General features: G+C 48.0%; 2 non-coding genes across 2 annotated transcripts; both read right to left on the reverse strand.

Annotated features, from left to right (window-relative positions):
• Positions 1–631: 631 nt before the first annotated feature.
• On the reverse strand, positions 632–704 carry trnae-cuc (transfer RNA glutamic acid (anticodon CUC)). Its single transcript has one exon. It is a non-coding gene; the product is annotated as a tRNA-Glu (tRNA).
• Positions 705–1,111: 407 nt separating this feature from the next.
• On the reverse strand, positions 1,112–1,186 carry trnan-guu (transfer RNA asparagine (anticodon GUU)). The gene has a single exon. It is a non-coding gene; the product is annotated as a tRNA-Asn (tRNA).
• Between the last annotated feature and the right edge of the window lie 18,621 nt (positions 1,187–19,807).

Consider the following 19,807-nt stretch of genomic DNA (forward strand, 5'->3'; position numbering starts at 1 on the left):
GAGTCAGACCTTTGCGCCACGCACTCTGAAGACAGGATCCTGGATGTTATTATATTTTTTGAATGTTTCTCAAACACCGCTTCATATATTTGTTGAATGGATGCGGCTCATCAAATCTCCGCCAGATCCCACCGGTAATGAGACAGCATTGGAAGCAGCCTTCACCCCCAATATCACGCTGGCTTTCATTGCCTGCTCCCAGCGTACTGCATTAACAGGGCTGGGAGATCTGGACTTTGTTCACATTGAATCAGCAATGTGAATCGTTTAATATTTAATCATTTTTAATGGGGACAAGGTTTCAAAATATTTCCACGCAGTTTCGAACCGGGGACTCATCGCGTGTTAGGCAAACGTGATAACCACTACACTACGGAAACCTGCTGCCTCTAACTCCGTGTTAGGGATATAGAATCATAGAATCATAGAAGTTACAACATGGAAACAGGCCCTTCGGCCCAACATGTCCATGTCGCCCAGTTTATACCACTAAGCTGGTCCCAATTGCCTGCACTTGGCCCATATCCCTCTATACCCATCTTACCCATGTAACTGTCCAAATGCTTTTTAAAAGACAAAATTGTACCCGCCTCTGCTGCTGCCTCTGGCAGCTCGTTCCAGACAAAAGTTGCTTCCCCGACCGGGAATCGAACCCGGGCCGCGGCGGTGAGAGCGCCGAATCATAACCACTCGATCACGAGGAACCCCTCAGCCAAACTAATTTCCGTATTACTGACCACGAGCTGATTTCACAGGGATACATTCACTGCGCTGTATTTCGGAAGGCTGCAGAGAAGGATCGGTGGCGATGGTCAGGCAGGGAATCCCAGAGCATCGCGCCCACACAAACATTTCACTGTTTTTTTACATGTTCCTGATACCCGACGGCAGTGTAAATTATGGCGAATCAGGCATGTTCAGATGACATTGTTCACAGTGTGTTTTCTTGCAGCCAAATCACACATTAGAAAACTTGAAATGAGATGAAGAGATCGGAGCCATTCCAAGTGCTCCCAGTTGCTGCAGATCAGGAATGAAAACATGGCACCGGCTTCAGGGCGATCAGAATGAGGCAATGAATCCAAAAGTGGGAAGAAAAAGGTGCAACTTTCGTCCCTCGGTGGGCTCGAACCACCAACCTTTTCGGTTAACAGCCGAACGCGCTAACCGATTGCGCCACAGAGACCGTTTGGTCCTTTTTTTGCAAGATACACCAAAGCAGCGTGTCACCTAGCCAAAGTTACATGTTGCAGCCACAGAAATGCAATTGACCACTATCAGTGTTACTTTTCCAGAAATAAAGGATGGGACATTGTTTGTGGAAACATAGAAACGGTCTGGTCTCGCTCACAGCATCGATATCACCGCCAACCAGCTCGCCTGCAACCGGCGCGCCCACCGGTGCTTTGTCTGTTACTCAGTCGCACTGTGGGAGAACCTTCACCACATGGACTGCAGCGCTTCAAGAAGGCGGCTCACCATCACCTTCTCAAGGGCAATTAGGGATGGGCAATAAATGCTGGCCTAGCCAGCGAAGCCCACATCCCATGAATGAATAAACAAGTATTCTGAGCGTCCTGACGCTGATGTCAGGTTTTGATCCCTGATCTGCAGTAACTGGGAGCACTTTAAATGGCTCCGACCGTTCAATTTCACCCACAACATCAGAGTAACTGTTCCAGGGGGACATGCCGACTCAGCTGCGTCTTGGCCGCCTGTCTGGTCAGTCCTTTATTCGTCTCCAATTCCGTTTCCCAAAGCGTATCTACAGATTCACAAAGCTGTTTGTCATTTCGGTTCCTTTCGATTTGTCCAGCTCCCGACTGGCAATAATTTGCAAACCTGGTTGCAACCCTCCACCTTGCATCGTGTCCAGGGATGGGTTATTTGGAGAGACTGGAGAAGCTGGGATTGTTCTCCTTGGAGGAAAAAAAGATTAAGGGGAGATTTAATAGAGGTGTTCAAATTATATGGGGCTATTGATAGAATGGATGGGGAGAAGCTGTTTCCATTGGCAGGAGGATCGATAACCAGAGGACACAACCTGCATTTATAAAGTGCATTTAATGTAGTAAAACGTCACAAGGTGCTTCACAGGAGCGTTATTAAACAAAACTTGACACTAAACCACATAAGGAGATATTGGGATAGGTGACCAAAAGCTTAGTCGAAGAGGTAGGTTTTAAGGCATGTGTTAAAGGAGAGAGAGGCGGAGAGGCTTCGGGAGGGAATTCAAGATCTGAGGGACGAGGCAGCTGAAGACACAGCCGCCAATCGTGGAGCGATTAAAATCAGGGTTGCGCAAGAGGCCAGAATTGGAGGAGCACAGAAATTCCTTTTTCGTTTATGGGATGTGGACGTCGCGGGCGATGCCAGCATTTAATGCCCATCCCTAATTGCCCTTGAGAAGGTGGTGGTGTGCCGCCTTCTTGAACCGATGCAGTCCGTGGGCTGTTAGGAAGGGAGTTCCAGGATTTTGACACAGTGATGATGAAGGAACGGCCGATATATTTCCAAGTATGGATGGTGTGTGACTTGGAGGGGAAAGTGCAGTTGGTGTTGTTCCTATGTGCCTGCTGCTCTTGTCCTTCTAGGTGGTAGAGGTCGCGTGTTTGGGAGGTGCTGTCGAAGAAGCCTTAGCGAGTTGCTGCAGCTGCAGTGCGTCCTGTGGATGGTACACACTGCAGCCACAGTGCGCCAGTGGTGAAGGGAGTGAATGCTTCGGCTGGTGGATATGGTGGTGACCAAGCGGGCTGCTTTGTCTTGGATGGTGTCGAGCTTCTTGAGTGTTGCTGGAGCTGCACTCATCCAGGCAAGTGGAGAGTTTTCCATCACACTCCTGACTTGTGCCTTGTAGATGGTGGAAAGACTTTGGGGAGTCAGGAGGTGAGTCACTCGCCACAGAATACCCACCATCGGACCTGCTCTTGTAGCCACATGATCTCGAAGGGTTGTAGGGCTGGAGGAGGTTGCAGAGATAGGAAGGGGGCGAGGGCCATGGTGGGATTTGAAAGCAAGGATGAGAATTTTGAAATCGAGGCGTTCCTGGACAGGGGGTTTGGCTGGAACGTCACACCGCCCCTCCCTTGTTTACTTCCACAAACGTACATTGGGAGAGGGCTTGGGCGGATTTTTCTGTGTCTCACCCGGGGCCGCTGAGTCTCCTGCAGTCCCCCCGATCACCAACTCACCCAGTTTGTACATTTAAACCGGAACAAGTGCCTTCCAAAGGGCAAGAGATGAAGGCAAGGCTGGAACCTCTGACAAAAAAATCTCTTATCCACCAGCGAGGTCTGTGTCCCTGAATCGCTAACTCTTCTTTCACCTACAGATTTGTCTTTTGCACTCGCAGTGAAGCGGAGGGCCGTTTTCACTCGCACGCCAGCAATTATGATATCAAGAAAAAGGTGGCGGAGAAATTCTCCATTTCAGCGAAAATGGAGCGCTGGGGTCCGCTCATGAGTGCAGTGTAAAAGTTGAAACAAGCACCCACGGTCGTGAGGTGAATGATTCTACCGACTGACCTCGCCAAACCTGAGGAAACTGCTACTTCCTTGTCTGTTGTTGCAGCGAGCCGGCTGTTGGCTCCGCTCCAAGGGTTCAGTGCAAACCATGAAACAGGTTCTCCTGAATTCCATGGTGTAGAAGGCAATCGAGTAACAAGTCGAGCAATGTATTCCGATCAATCATTGATCATTCCATTCAGATCTTCTGCTTTTCAGCTGCACTTCCCCCCAAACATTGCAATTAATTTTGCTCAGTATTTGTTTCGCTTGTTTAATATTTTGTTCGCCGGCTTTGCCAGATTAACATTTCATTTCAATTATCAATGACAGGGAGCAATGAAGATCACTTGTAAAATTCCCTCGGGCCCATCAATGTGTCAGAATCAAGCACCCGGGTGTTTAAGCACCAACCAACTGAACAAAGGCGGTTCACTCACTTGTCCCAACACCTGCTGTGCCTTAACTTGCTCACCGCTACCAGTAGTTTATTTTTAAATGACGCCTCCCTCCCTGACACCGCAGAACTCGTGACCAAAGTTCCGTTTATTGTTAAGAAAGCATTAATTCCGAAAGTATCCAGGCGCATATGAAATGTAAAATAAATAATGATTTCGACACGCAGCATTTTGCTTTGAATTCAACCGCACTACCGTTGGGCCACGAGGGCTACTAATAGCATATATTATATATGTATATACACTTATTATATACTTAAATATATATGTTTGATGCAGTGTTACCCAGTGGTTGGGGATAGTTCATTGCACAAAAATAATTCAATTCTCTGAGACACTTAATTTTTTTTTAATCACCATTAATACGTTTTGTTGCACACTGAAGGAAATGCAAACTTGTTTGTCAAGTGACAATTAAAACGTTAATAAATCTTTGTGCTTTGCATGTCATCAACTTGTATCCCTTCCCATTTTGCATACTGTATTTTAGGAGTCTGCATAAAAATCTTTAGTGCAGCCGCTGTTAAATTTTAAAAGGTTTGTAGCCCCTTTCACGCTTGAAGAAACTCGACCCTGAAGGTTTATGGGGAGCAAGTCCCAACAAAATGCTTCCCTCCGAGGTCAAATCGGGGACTTTCTGCGTGTAACTGGTGAACATGATAACCGCTACATTACGGAAACGACTAATTTTCGGTCTCAGGTCTGAAGGAAGTATCTCGGAAAAACATGTCCTGCTGACTCTCCTCACACTGACTCTTTTCACGAACATTTCATCGATCGAAACTTTTCATGTCACAGGGAAAAAAAGGTCAGTCATTAAACTCCTGAATTCGCCCCAACATCTATCAATCGCAGTTTTGACATTTTCAATTGACCCCCAGCCTCAACAGCTTTTTGAGGGAGAGAGTTCCAGATTTCCACTCCCCTTTGTGTGAAGAAATGCTTGCTGACATCACCCCTGAATGGACGAGCTCTAATTTTAAGGTTACGCCCCCTTGTTCTGGACTCTCCCCACCAGAGGAAATATTCTCTATCTGCTCTGTCAAATCCCTTTAATCATCCAAACACCTCAATTAGATCACCCCTTAATATTCTTTACTCAAGGGAATGCAAGTATCGTCTGTGCAACCTGTCCTCATAATTGCTGATCAACGAGAGCCACCAAAAAGGGTTTTCCGATGGCTGGCTCTTGAGTGGACTGGTCTTTATCAGTGGGCTCGTTGGTCAATGGGTATGATTTTCGCTTTGGCGGTTGTTAGTCCAAATATGTGAGAGGTCCCGGATTCGATCGAATTTACTTTAGATCTTCAAATTCCAAAGACAGAAAAGTACCCAAATCAGCCCACATGAGTGAAACAATTCCTATGTTTCATACTATTACCTAACACAACTGCCCAACTTGGTTCTGATAAAAGGACATTGACCTGAAACATTAACTCTGTTTCTCTCTCCACAGATGTTGCCTGACTTGCTGAGGGTTTCCAGCATTTTCGATGTTATCAGAGTATCACTTCCCTCATCACCTAACTACACTCCTCCACTAGATGTCGCCTTGTGGTGAAAACAGGCTCCTTCTGCACAGCCAGGTGTTGTGCTTTAGGCATTAATTATAACGATAACTTTTGAACTTGTTAGTTAAAACATATGGCCTTGCCCATTGTCCAGAAAGCAGAATGGTGTTTATCTCTCACCAGTACAGCCCTTTCCCGCTGCATCAGCTTGGAATGATACGTAGCAATCATATAGATGTCACACCTCTCCTGCTTCCCTGTGAAGCTGGTAAGACGAATAGCACACAATGCTGTCTGACACGCATACACACCAGCTCTGAATGATTTAAAGGCCTTGTTATGATTGTCAGAGAATTGTTTATATAAAAAGGATAATTAAACTTCCGAGTATTATGATATCAGTTACAATCCAAGAGCTTCTGGACTTCAGAATCTACTCGTCTCCATATTAAACATATGCATGCATATAAAATGAAGCAAATCTGTCTTTTGATTGTAGTTTCATTCTCCCAACAGAGATTTATAGTTCCTTACTTAAGAGGCAAAAGCTAAACGTTAATATTACTTCAATGTAAAGACTAACTCTTTCCTTACAATACCGATTCCCCAATCTAATATAACACCTCAAACTGATAGAGCTTCTCAAATTAAAACAGTATCTCAAACTAATACAGTACCACAAACGGATAGAGAATCTGAAACTAATATAATTCCTCAAGGTAATACATCATATCAAACCAATAAAGTACCTCAAACTAATACAGTACCTCAAACTAATACAATTGTAAACAATTTTACAACACCAAGTTATAGTCCAGCAATTTTATTTTAAATTCACAAGCTTTCGGAGATTTTCTCCTTCCTCAGGCAAATGTTTCAAGAGCTCCTTGAAGCCTACGCATTTATACATATTGAACAATACATGGTGTTTACAGACTGCCCCTGCAACTGCCCGTTGCCAAGGCAATCACCGTGTTCAGACAGAGAGGTGTCACCTGCAGAACCCCCGAATACACATTCAACAAAAAAACAAACAGGGAAAAAAAACAGAGAAAAAAAAACACAGAGAGAGGCAGAAACATCCGGAAGGCAGAGAGAGCCAGCAAATGACCCATTATATTAAAAACAGATAACATTTGTTCGCTGGTGGGGTAACGTGTAGCGTGACATGAACCCAAGATCCCGGTTGAGGCCGTCCTCATGGGTGCGGAACTTGGCTATCAATTTCTGCTCGACGATTTTGCGTTGTCGTGTGTCTCGAAGGCCGCCTTGGAGTACGCTTACCCGAAGGTCGGTGGATGAATGTCCATGACTGCTGAAGTGTTCCCCGACTGGGAGGGAACCCTCCTGTTTGGCGATTGTTGCGCGGTGTCCGTTCATCCGTTGTCGCAGCGTCTGCATGGTCTCGCCAATGTACCATGCTCTGGGGCATCCTTTCCTGCAACGTATGAGGTAGACAACGTTGGCCGAGTCACAGGAGTATGAACCATGCACCTGGTGGGTGGTGTCATCTCGTGTGATGGTGGTATCTGTGTCGATGATCTGGCATGTCTTGCAGAGGCTCCGGGAATTCTACCACAAACCCCAAGATTTCAGCAGCGAACCCAATGAGACAATCGACGATCCGGAACAGCAGACAGAGGGATCCGCGGTACAGCAACCGAAGAGGAAAGAGTCAAACTGGACTCCTCCGGAGGGTCGCTGCCCTCAGCTGGACATGTATGCTCAAGCTGTCAGGAAATGCGTCAATGCCAGATTCATCAGCCGCACTCAGAAGACAGTCCAGAATGTCACCCGAGCACAACGCAACGCCATCAACGCTCTCAAGACCAACCGCAACATCGTCATCAAACCAGCGGACAAAGGAGGAGCCATAGTCATACAGAACAGAACAGACTATTGCAAAGAAGCATACCGACAACTGGACAACCAGGAACACTACAGACGGTTACCCGCAGATCCGACCAAAGAACACACCCACCAGCTCAACAAACTGATCAAGACCTTCGATCCAGACCTTCAAAGCATCCTACGCATTCTCATCCCACGTAATCCCCGCGTGGGAGACTTCTACTGCCTCCCAAAGATACACAAAGCCAACACACCCGGACGTCCCATCGTATCAGGCAACGGAACCCTGTGTGAGAACCTCTCTGGATACATCGAGGGCATCCTGAAACCCATCGTACAGGGAACCCCCAGCTTCTGTCGTGACACTACAGACTTCCTACAAAAACTCAGTACCCACGGACCAGTTGAACCAGGAACACTTCTCACCACGATGGACGTCTCGGCACTATACACCAGTATCCCCCACGATGACGGCATCGCTGCGACAGCATCAATACTCAACACCAACAACAGCCAATCTCCGGAAGCCATCCTACAACTCATCCGCTTCATCCTGGATCACAATGTCTTCACCTTCGATAACCAGTTCTTTACCCAAACACACGGAACAGCCATGGGGACCAAATTCGCACCCCAATACGCCAACATTTTCATGCACAAGTTCGAGCAGGACTTCTTCACTGCACAAGACCTCCAACCAACACTATACACCAGATACATCGACGACATTTTCTTTCTATGGACCCACGGCAAGGAATCACTAAAGAGACTACACGATAACATCAACAAGTTCCATCCCACCATCAAGCTCACCATGGACTACTCCTCAGAATCAGTTTCTTTCTTGGACACACGAATCTCCATCAAAGACGGGCACCTCAGCACCTCACTCTACCGCAAGCCCACGGACAACCTCATGATGCTCCACTTTTCCAGCTTCCACCCTAACCACGTCAAAGAGGCCATCCCCTATGGACAGGCCCTGCGAATACACAGGGTCTGCTCAGACGAGGAGGAACGCGATGGACACCTACAGACGCTGAAAGACGCCCTAGTAAGAACGGGATATGACGCTCGACTCATCGATCGACAGTTCCGACGGGCCACAGCAAAAAATCGCATAGTCCTCCTCAGGAGACTAACACGGGACGCAACCAACAGAGTACCCTTTGTCGTCCAGTACTTCCCCGGAGCGGAGAAACTACGCCATGTTCTCCGCAGCCTTCAACATGTCATCAATGAGGACAAACACCTCGCTATGGCCATCCCCACACCTCCACTACTCGCCTTTAAACAGCCACCCAACCTCAAACAGACCATCGTTCGCAGCAAACTACCTAGCTTTCAAGAGAACAGCGTCCACGACGCCACACAACCCTGCCACGGTAACCTCTGCAAGACATGCCAGATCATCGACACAGATACCACCATCACACGAGAGGACACCACCCACCAGGTGCATGGTTCATACTCCTGTGACTCGGCCAACGTTGTCTACCTCATACGTTGCAGGAAAGGATGCCCCAGAGCATGGTACATTGGCGAGACCATGCAGACGCTGCGACAACGGATGAACGGACACCGCGCAACAATCGCCAAACAGGAGGGTTCCCTCCCAGTCGGGGAACACTTCAGCAGTCATGGACATTCATCCACCGACCTTCGGGTAAGCGTACTCCAAGGCGGCCTTCGAGACACACGACAACGCAAAATCGTCGAGCAGAAATTGATAGCCAAGTTCCGCACCCATGAGGACGGCCTCAACCGGGATCTTGGGTTCATGTCACGCTACACGTTACCCCACCAGCGAACAAATGTTATCTGTTTTTAATATAATGGGTCATTTGCTGGCTCTCTCTGCCATCCGGATGTTTCTGCCTCTCTCTGTTTTTTTTCTCTGTTTTTTTTCCCTGTTTGTTTTTTTGTTGAATGTGTATTCGGGGGTTCTGCAGGTGACACCTCTCTGTCTGAACACGGTGATTGCCTTGGCAACGGGCAGTTGCAGGGGCAGTCTGTAAACACCATGTATTGTTCTATATGTATAAATGCGTAGGCTTCAAGGAGCTCTTGAAACATTTGCCTGCGGAAGGAGGAAATCTCCGAAAGCTTGTGAATTTAAAATAAAATTGCTGGACTATAACTTGGTGTTGTAAAATTGTTTACAATTTACCCATTAAACTATCAGAGAATCAGTACAGACCAGGGATCAGGGCCTTTACCCAATAAACTATCAGTGAATCAGCACAGAACAGGGATCAGGACCTTCACCCAGTAAACTATCAGAGAATCAGCACAGACCAGGGATCAGGGCCTTGACCCAGTAAACTATCAGTGAATCTGCACAGACCGGGGATCAGGGTTTTTACCCAGTAAACTATCAGTGAATCAGCACAGACCAGGGATCAGGGCCTTTACCCAGTAAACTATCAGAGAATCAGCACAGACCAGGGATCAGGGCCTTTACCCAGTAAACTATCAGTGAATCAGCACAGACCAGGGATCAGTGCCGTTCCCCAGTAAACTATCAGAGAATCAGCACAGACCAGGGATCAGGGCCTTCACCCAGGAAACGATCAGTGAATCAGCACAGACCAGGGATCAGTGCCGTTCCCCAGTAAACTATCAGAGAATCAGCACAGACCAGGGATCAGGGCATTTACCCAGTAAACTATCAGAGAATCAGCACAGACCAGGGATCAGGGCCTTGACCAAGTAAACTATCAGTGAATCAGCACAGACCAGGGATCAGGGCCTTTACCCAGTAAACTATCAGTGAATCAGCACAGACCAGGGAACAGGGCCTTTACCCAGTAAACTATCAGTGAATCAGCACAGACTTGGGATCAGTGCCTTCACCCAGTGAACTATCAGTGAATCAGCACAGACCGGGGATCAGGGTCTTTACCCAGTAAACTATCAGAGAATCAGCACAGACCGGGGATCAGGGTCTTTACCCAGTAAACTATCAGAGAATCAGCACAGACCATGGATCAGGGCGTTTACCCAGTAAACTATCAGAGAATCAGCAAAGACCAGGGATCAGGGCGTTTACCCAGTAAACTATCAGTGAATCAGCACAGACCAGGGATCAGGGCCTTTACCCAGTAAACTATCAGAGAATCATCACAGACCAGGGATCAGGGCCTTTACCCAGTAAACTATCAGAGAATCATCACAGACCAGGGATCAGCGCCTTGACCCAGGAAACTATCAGAGAATCAGCAAAGACCAGGGATCAGGGCCTTTACCCAGTGAACTATCAGTGAATCAGCACAGACCAGGGATCAGGGCCTTTACCCAGTAAACTATCAGAGAATCAGCACAGACCATGGATCAGGGCGTTTACCCAGTAAACGATGAGAGAATCATCACAGACCAGGGATCAGCGCCTTGACCCAGGAAACTATCAGAGAATCAGCAAAGACCAGGGATCAGGGCCTTTTCCCAGTAAACTATCAGTGAATCAGCACGGACCGCGGATCAGGGCCTTTACCCAGTAAACTATCAGAGAATCAGCACGGACCGCGGATCAGGGCCTTTACCCAGTAAACTATCAGAGAATCAGCACAGAACAGGGATCAGGGCCTTTACCCAGTAAACTATCAGTGAATCAGCACAGACCAGGGATCAGGGCCTTTACCCAGGAAACTATCAGTGAATCAGCACGGACCGCGGATCAGGGCCTTTACCCAGTAAACTATCAGAGAATCAGCACGGACCGCGGATCAGGGCCTTTACCCAGTAAACTATCAGAGAATCAGCACAGACCAGGGATCAGGGCCTTTACCCAGTAAACTATCAGTGAATCAGCACAGACCATAGATCAGGGCCTTTACCCAGTAAACTATCAGAGAATCAGCACAGACCAGGGATCAGGGCCTTTACCCAGTAAACTATCAGAGAATCAGCACGGACCGCGGATCAGGGCCTTTACCCAGTAAACTATCAGAGAATCAGCACAGACCAGGGATCAGGGCCTTTACCCAGTAAACTATCAGTGAATCAGCACAGACCATAGATCAGGGCCTTTACCCAGTAAACTATCAGAGAATCAGCACAGACCAGGGATCAGGGCCTTTACCCAGTAAACTATCAGAGAATCAGCACTGACCAGGAATCAGGGCCTTTACCCAGTAAACTATCAGTGAATCAGCACAGACCAGGGATCAGGGCCTTTACCCAGTAAACTATCAGAGAATCAGCACAGAACAGGGATCAGGGCCTTTACCCAGTAAACTATCAGAGAATCAGCTCAGACCAGGGATCAGGGCCTTTACCCAGTAAACTATCAGTGAATCAGCACAGACCAGGGATCAGGGCCTTTACCCAGTAAACTATCAGTGAATCAGCACAGACCAGGGATCAGGGCCTTTACCCAGTAAACTATCAGAGAATCAGCACAGAACAGGGATCAGGGCCTTTACCCAGTAAACTATCAGTGAATCAGCACAGACCAGGGATCAGGGCCTTTACCCAGTAAACTATCAGAGAATCAGCACAGACCGGGGATCAGGGCCTTTACCCAGTAAACTATCAGAGAATCAGCACAGACCAGGGATCAGGGCCTTTACCCAGTAAACTATCAGAGAATCAGCACAGACCGGGGATCAGGGCCTTTACCCAGTAAACTATCAGTGAATCAGCACAGACCAGGGGTCAGGGCCTTTACCCAGGAAACTATCAGAGAATCAGCACAGACCAGGGATCAGGGCCTTTACACTGTAAACTATCAGAGAATCAGCACAGAACAGGGATCAGGGCCTTCACCCAGTAAACTGTCAGTGAATCAGCACAGACCGGGGATCAGGGCCTTTACCCAGTAAACTATCAGTGAATCAGCACAGACCGGGGATCAGGGCCTTTACCCAGTAAACTATCAGTGAATCAGCACAGACCGGGGATCAGGGCCTTTACCCAGTAAACTATCAGTGAATCAGCACAGACCGGGGATCAGGGCCTTTACCCAGTAAACTATCAGTGAATCAGCACAGACCGGGGATCAGGGCCTTTACCCAGTAAACTATCAGTGAATCAGCACAGACCGGGGATCAGGGCCTTTACCCAGTAAACTATCAGTGAATCAGCACAGACCAGGGATCAGGGCCTTTACCCAGTAAACTGTCAGAGAATCATCACAGACCAGGGATCAGGGCCTTCACCCAGTCAACTATCAGAGAATCATCACAGACCAGGGATCAGGGCCTTTACCCAGTAAACTATCAGAGAATCAGCACAGACCAGGGATCAGGGCCTTTACCCAGTAAACTATCAGAGAATCAGTACAGTCCAGGGATCAGGGCCTTGACCAAGTAAACTATCAGTGAATCAGCACAGACCAGGGTTCAGGGCCTTTACCCAGTAAACTATCAGAGAATCAGCACAGACCAGGGATCAGGGCCTTTACCCAGTAAACTATCAGTGAATCAGCAAAGACCAGGGATCAGGGTCTTTACCCAGTAAATTATCAGAGAATCAGCACAGACCAGGGATCAGGGCCTTTACCCAGTAAACTGTCAGAGAATCAGCACAGAACAGGGATCAGTGCCTTTACCCAGTAAACTATCAGTGAATCAGCACAGACCAGGGATCAGGGCGTTTACCCAGAAAACTATCAGAGAATCAGCACAGACTAGGGATCAGGGCCTTCACGCAATAAACTATCAGAGAATCAGCACAGACCAGGGATCAGGGCCTTTACCCAGGAAACTATCAGAGAATCAGCACAGACCGGGGATCAGGGCCTTTACCCAGTAAACTATCAGTGAATCAGCAAAGACCAGGGATCAGGGCCTTTACCCAGTAAACTATCAGAGAATCAGCACAGACCAGGGATCAGGGCCTTTACCCAGAAAACTATCAGAGAATCAGCACAGACCGGGGATCAGGGCCTTCACCCAGTAAACTATCAGTGAATCAGCACAGACCAGGGATCAGGGCCTTTAACCAGTAAACTATCAGTGAATCAGCACAGACCAGGGATCAGGGCCTTTACCCATTAAACTATCAGTGAATCAGCACAGACCAGGGATCAGGGCCATTCCCAAGTAAACTATCAGTGAATCAGCACAGACCAGGGATCAGGGCCTTTACCCAGTAAACTATCAGAGAATCAGCACAGACCAGGGATCAGGGACTTTACCCAGTAAACTATCAGAGAATCAGCACAGACCGGGGATCAGGGCCTTGACCCAAAAAACTATCAGTGAATTAGCACAGACCAGGGATCAGGGCCTTTACTCAGCAAACTATCAGAAAATCAGCTCAGACCATGGATCAGGGCGTTTCCCCATTAAACTATCAGTGAATCAGCACAGAACAGGGATCAGGACCTTTACCCAGTAAACTATCAGAGAATCAGCACAGACCGGGGATCAGGGCCTTTACCCAGTAAACTATCAGAGAATCAGCACAGACCAGCGATCAGGGCCTTTACCCAGTAAACTATCAGTGAATCTGCACAGACCGGGGATCAGGGCCTTTACCCAGTAAACGATCAGTGATTCAGCACAGACCGGGGATCAGGGCCTTTTACCAGTAAACTATCAGTGAATCAGCACAGACCGCGGATCAGGGCTTTTACCCAGTGAACTGTCAGTGAATCAGCATAGACCGGGGATCAGGGTCTTTACCCAGAAAACTATCAGTGAATCAGCACAGACCAGGGATCAGGGCCTTTACCCAGTAAACTAACAGTGAATCAGCACAGACCAGGGATCAGTGCCTTTACCCAGTGAACGATCAGGGAATCAGCACAGACCAGGGATCAGCGCCTTCACCCAGTGAACTATCAGTGAATCAGCATAGACCAGGGATCAGGGCATTTACCCAGTGAACTATCAGTGAATCAGCACAGACCAGGGATCAGGGCCTTTACCCATGAAACTATCAGTGAATCAGCAAAGACCAGGGATCATGGCCTTTACCAAGTATGCTATCAGTGAATCAGCACAGACCAGGGATCAGGGTCTTTACCCAGTAAACTATCAGAGAATCAGCACAGACCAGGGATCAGGGCCTTTACCCAGTAAACTATCAGAGAATCAGCACAGCCCAGTGATCAGGGCCTTTACCCAGTAAACTATCAGAGAATCAGTACAGTCCAGGGATCAGGGCCTTGACCAAGTAAACTATCAGAGAATCAGCACAGAACAGTGATCAGTGCCTTTACCCAGTAAACTATCAGTGAATCAGCACAGACCGGGAATCAGGGCGTTTACCCAGTAAACTATCAGTGAATCAGCAAAGACCAGGGATCAGGGCCTTTACCCAGTAAACTATCAGAGAATCAGCACAGACCAGGGATCAGGGCCTTTACCCAGAAAACTATCAGAGAATCAGCACAGACCGGGGATCAGGGCCTTCACCCAGTAAACTATCAGTGAATCAGCACAGACCAGGGATCAGGGCCTTTACCCAGTAAACTATCAGTGAATCAGCACAGACCAGGGATCAGGGCCTTTACCCAGAAAACTATCAGTGAATCAGCACAGACCAGGGATCAGGGCCTTTACCCAGTAAACTAACAGTGATACAGCACAGACCAGGGATCATGGCCTTTACTCAGCAAACTATCAGAAAATAAGCTCAGACCAAGGATCAGGGCGTTTAACCAGTAAACTATCAGTGAATCAGCACAGAACACGGATCAGGGCTTTGACCCACTAAACTATCACTGAATCAGCACAGAACAGGGATCAGGGCCTTTACCAAGTAAACTATCAGTGAATCATCACAGACCAGGGATCAGGGCCTTTACCCAGTGAACTATCAGTGAATCAGCATAGACCAGGGATCAGGGCCTTTACCCAGTGAACTATCAGTGAATCAGCACAGACCAGGGATCAGGGCCTTTACCCATTAAACTATCAGTGAATCAGCACAGACCAGGGATCAGGGTCTTAACCCAGTAAACTGACAGAGAACAGCACCGACCAGGGATCAGGGCCTTGACCCAGGAAACTATCAGTGAATCAGCACAGAACAGGGATCAGTGCCGTTCCCCAGTAAACTATCAGAGAATCAGCACAGACCAGGGATCAGGGCCTTTACCCAGTCAACTATCAGATAATCAGCACTGACCAGGGATCAGGGCCTTTACCCAGTAAACTATCAGAGAATCAGTACAGTCCAGGGATCAGGGCCTTGACCAAGTAAACTATCATTGAATCAGCACAGACCAGAGATCATGGCATTTACCCAGGAAACTGTCAGAGAATCAGCACAGACCAGGGATCAGCGCCTTTACCCAGTAAACTATCAGAGAATCAGCACAGACCAGGGATCAGCGCCTTTACCCAGTAAACTATCAGTGAATTAGCACAGACCAGGGATCAGGGCCTTTACTCAGCAAACTATCAGAGAATCAGCACAGACCAGGGATCAGGGCGTTCACCCAGTAAACTATCAGTGAATCAGCACAGAACCGGGATCAGGACCTTTACCCAGTAAACTATCAGTGAATCTGCACAGACCAGGGATCAGGGCCTTTACCCAGTAAACTATCAGTGAATCTGCACAGACCGGGCATCAGGGCCTTTACCCAGTAAACGATCAGTGATTCAGCACAGACCGGGGATCAGGGCCTTTTACCAGTAAACTATCAGTGAATCAGCACAGACCGCGGATCAGGGCTTTAACCCAGTAAACTATCAGAGAATCAGCTCAGACCATCGATCAGGGCGTTTCCCCATTAAACTATCAGTGAATCAGCACAGAACAGGGATCAGGACCTTTACCCAGTGAACTATCAGTGAATCAGCATAGACCAGGGATCAGGGCATTTACCCAGTGAACTATCAGTGAATCAGCACAGACTAGGGATCAGGGCCTTTACCCATTAAACTATCAGTGAATCAGCACAGACCAGGGATCAGGGTCTTTACCCAGTAAACTATCAGAGAATCAGCACAGACCAGGGATCAGGGCCTTTACCCAGTAAACTATCAGATGATCAGCACAGCCCAGGGATCAGGGCCTTTACCCAGTAAACTATCAGAGAATCAGTACAGTCCAGGGATCAGGGCCTTGACCAAGTAAACTATCAGAGAATCAGCACAGAACAGGGATCAGTGCCTTTACCCAGTAAACTATCAGTGAATCAGTACAGACCGGGGATCAGGGCCTTTACCCAGTAAACTCTCAGTGAATCAGCACAGACCGGGGATCAGGGCCTTTACCCAGTAAACTATCAGAGAATCAGCACAGACCGGGAATCAGGGCCTTTACCCAGTAAACTATCAGTGAATCAGCAAAGACCAGGGATCAGGGCCTTTACCCAGTAAACTATCAGAGAATCAGCACAGACCAGGGATCAGGGCATTTATCCAGTAAACTGTCAGAGAATCAGCACAGACTAGGGATCAGGGCCTTCACGCAATAAACTATCAGAGAATCAGCACAGACCAGGGATCAGGGCCTTTACCCAGTAAACTATCAGAGAATCAGCACAGACCGGGAATCAGGGCCTTTACCCAGTAAACTATCAGTGAATCAGCAAAGACCAGGGATCAGGGCCTTTACCCAGTAAACTATCAGAGAATCAGCACAGACCAGGGATCAGGGCCTTTACCCAGAAAACTATCAGAGAATCAGCACAGACCGGGGATCAGGGCCTTCACCCAGTAAACTATCAGTGAATCAGCACAGACCAGGGATCAGGGCCTTTACCCAGTAAACTATCAGTGAATCAGCACAGACCAGGGATCAGGGCCTTTACCCAGTAAACTATCAGTGAATCAGCACAGACCAGGGATCAGGGCCATTCCCAAGTAAACTATCAGTGAATCAGCACAGACCGCGGATCAGGGCTTTAACCCAGTAAACTGTCAGTGAATCAGCATAGACCGGGGATCAGGGCCTTTACCCAGAAAACTATCAGTGAATCAGCACAGACCGGGGATCAGGGCCTTTACCCAGTGAACTCTCAGGGAATCAGCACAGACCAGGGATCAGGGCCTTTACCCAGTAAACTATCAGAGAATCAGCACAGACCAGGCATCAGGGCCTTTGCCCAGTAAACTATCAGAGAATCAGCACAGACCGGGGATCAGGGCCTTTACCCAGTGAACTATCAGGGAATCAGCACAGACCAGGGATCATGGCCTTTACTCATCAAACTATCAGAAAATCAGCTCAGACCAAGGATCAGGGCGTTTAACCAGTAAACTATCAGTGAATCAGCACAGAACACGGATCAGGGCCTTTACCAAGTAAACTATCAGTGAATCATCACAGACCAGGGATCAGGGCCTTTACCCAGTGAACTATCAGTGAATCAGCATAGACCAGGGATCAGGGCCTTTACCCAGTGAACTATCAGTGATTCAGCACAGACCGGGGATCAGGGCCTTTTACCAGTAAACTATCAGTGAATCAGCACAGACCGCGGATCAGGGCTTTAACCCAGTAAACTGTCAGTGAATCAGCATAGACCGGGGATCAGGGCCTTTACCCAGTGAACTATCAGTGAATCAGCATAGACCAGGGATCAGGGCCTTTACCCAGTGAACTATCAGTGAATCAGCATAGACCAGGGATCAGTGCCGTTCCCCAGTAAACTATCAGAGAATCAGCACAGAGCTGGGGCAGGGCATTTACCCAATAAACTATCAGAGAATCAGCACAGACCAGGGATCAGGGTCTTCACCCAATAAACTATCAGAGAATCAGCACAGACCAGGGAACAGGGCCTTTACCCAGTGAACTATCAGAGAATCAGCACAGACCAGGGATCAGCGTCTTTACCCAGTAAACTGTCAGAGAACAGCACCGACCAGGGATCAGTGCCGTTCCCCAGTAAACTATCAGTGTATCAGCACAGAACACGGATCAGGGCTTTTACCCAGTAAACTATCAGAGAATCAGCACAGAGCAGGGGCAGGGCATTTACCCAATAAACTATCAGAGAATCAGCACAGACCAGGGATCAGGTCCTTTCCCCAGTGAACTATCAATGAATCAGCACAGACCAGGGATCATGGCATTTACCCAGTGAAATGTCAGAGAATCAGCACAGACCAGGGATCAGGGCCTTTACCCAGTAAACTATCAGAGAATCAGCACAGACCAGGGATCAGGGCCTTTACCCAGTAAAATATCAGTGAATCAGCACAGACCAGGGATCATGGCATTTATCCAGTAAACTGTCAGAGAATCAGCACAGACCAGGGATCAGCGCCTTTACCCAGTAAACTATCAGAGAATCAGCACAGAGCAGGGGCAGGGCATTTACCCAATAAACTATCAGAGAATCAGCACAGACCAGGGATCAGGTCCTTTCCCCAGTGAACTATCAGTGAATCAGCACAGACCAGGGATCATGGCATTTACCCAGTAAACTGTCAGAGAATCAGCACAGACCGGGTATCAGCGCCTTTACCCAGTCAACTGTCAGTGAATCTGCACAGACCGGGGATCAGGGCCTTTACCCAGTAAACAATCAATGAATCAGCACAGACCGGGGATCAGGGCCTTTACCCAGTAAACGATCAGTGAATCAGCACAGACTGGGGATCAGGGCCTTTAACCAGTAAACTATCAGTGAATCAGCACAGACCAGGGATCAGGGCCTTTACCCAGTAAACTATCAGAGAATCAGCACAGACCAGGGTTCAGGGCCTTTACCCAGTAAAATATCAGTGAATCAGCACAGACCAGGGATCAGGGCCTTTACCCAGTAAACTATCAGAGAATCAGCACAGACCAGGGATCAGGGCCTTTACCCAGTAAACTATCAGAGAATCAGCACAGACCAGGGATCAGCGCCTTTACCCAGTAAAATATCAGAGAATCAGCACAGACCAGGGATCAGGGCCTTTACCCAGTAAAACTATCAGAGAATCAGCACAGACCGGGGATCAGGGCCTTTACCCAGTAAACTATCAGTGAATCAGCACAGACCAGGGATCAGTGCCATTGCTCAGCAAACTATCAGAAAATCAGCTCAGACCAAGGATCAGGGCGTTTACCCAGTAAACTATCAGTGAATCAGCACAGACCGGGGATCAGGGCCTTTACCCAGTAAACTATCAGTGAATCAGCACAGACCGCGGATCAGGGCTTTAACCCAGTAAACTGTCAGTGAATCAGCATAGACCGGGGATCAGGGCCTTCACCCAGAAAACTATCAGAAAATCAGCTCAGACCAAGGATCAGGGCGTTTCCCCAGTAAACTATCAGTGAATCAGCACAGAACACGGATCAGGGCTTTGACCCACTAAACTATCAGTGAATCAGCACAGAACAGGGATCAGTGCCTTTACTCAGCAAACTATCAGAGAATCAGCACAGACCAGGGATCAGGGCCTTTACCCAGTAAACTATCAGAGAATCAGTACAGTCCAGGGATCAGGGCCTTGACCAAGTAAACTATCAGTGAATCAGCACAGACCAGAGATCATGGCATTTACCCAGTAAACTGTCAGAGAATCAGCACAGACCAGGGATCAGCGCCTTTACCCAGTAAACTATCAGAGAATCAGCACAG

This window comes from Heptranchias perlo, unplaced genomic scaffold, assembly GCF_035084215.1.
Source record: "Heptranchias perlo isolate sHepPer1 unplaced genomic scaffold, sHepPer1.hap1 HAP1_SCAFFOLD_50, whole genome shotgun sequence".
NCBI classification, from domain to species: domain Eukaryota; kingdom Metazoa; phylum Chordata; class Chondrichthyes; order Hexanchiformes; family Hexanchidae; genus Heptranchias; species Heptranchias perlo.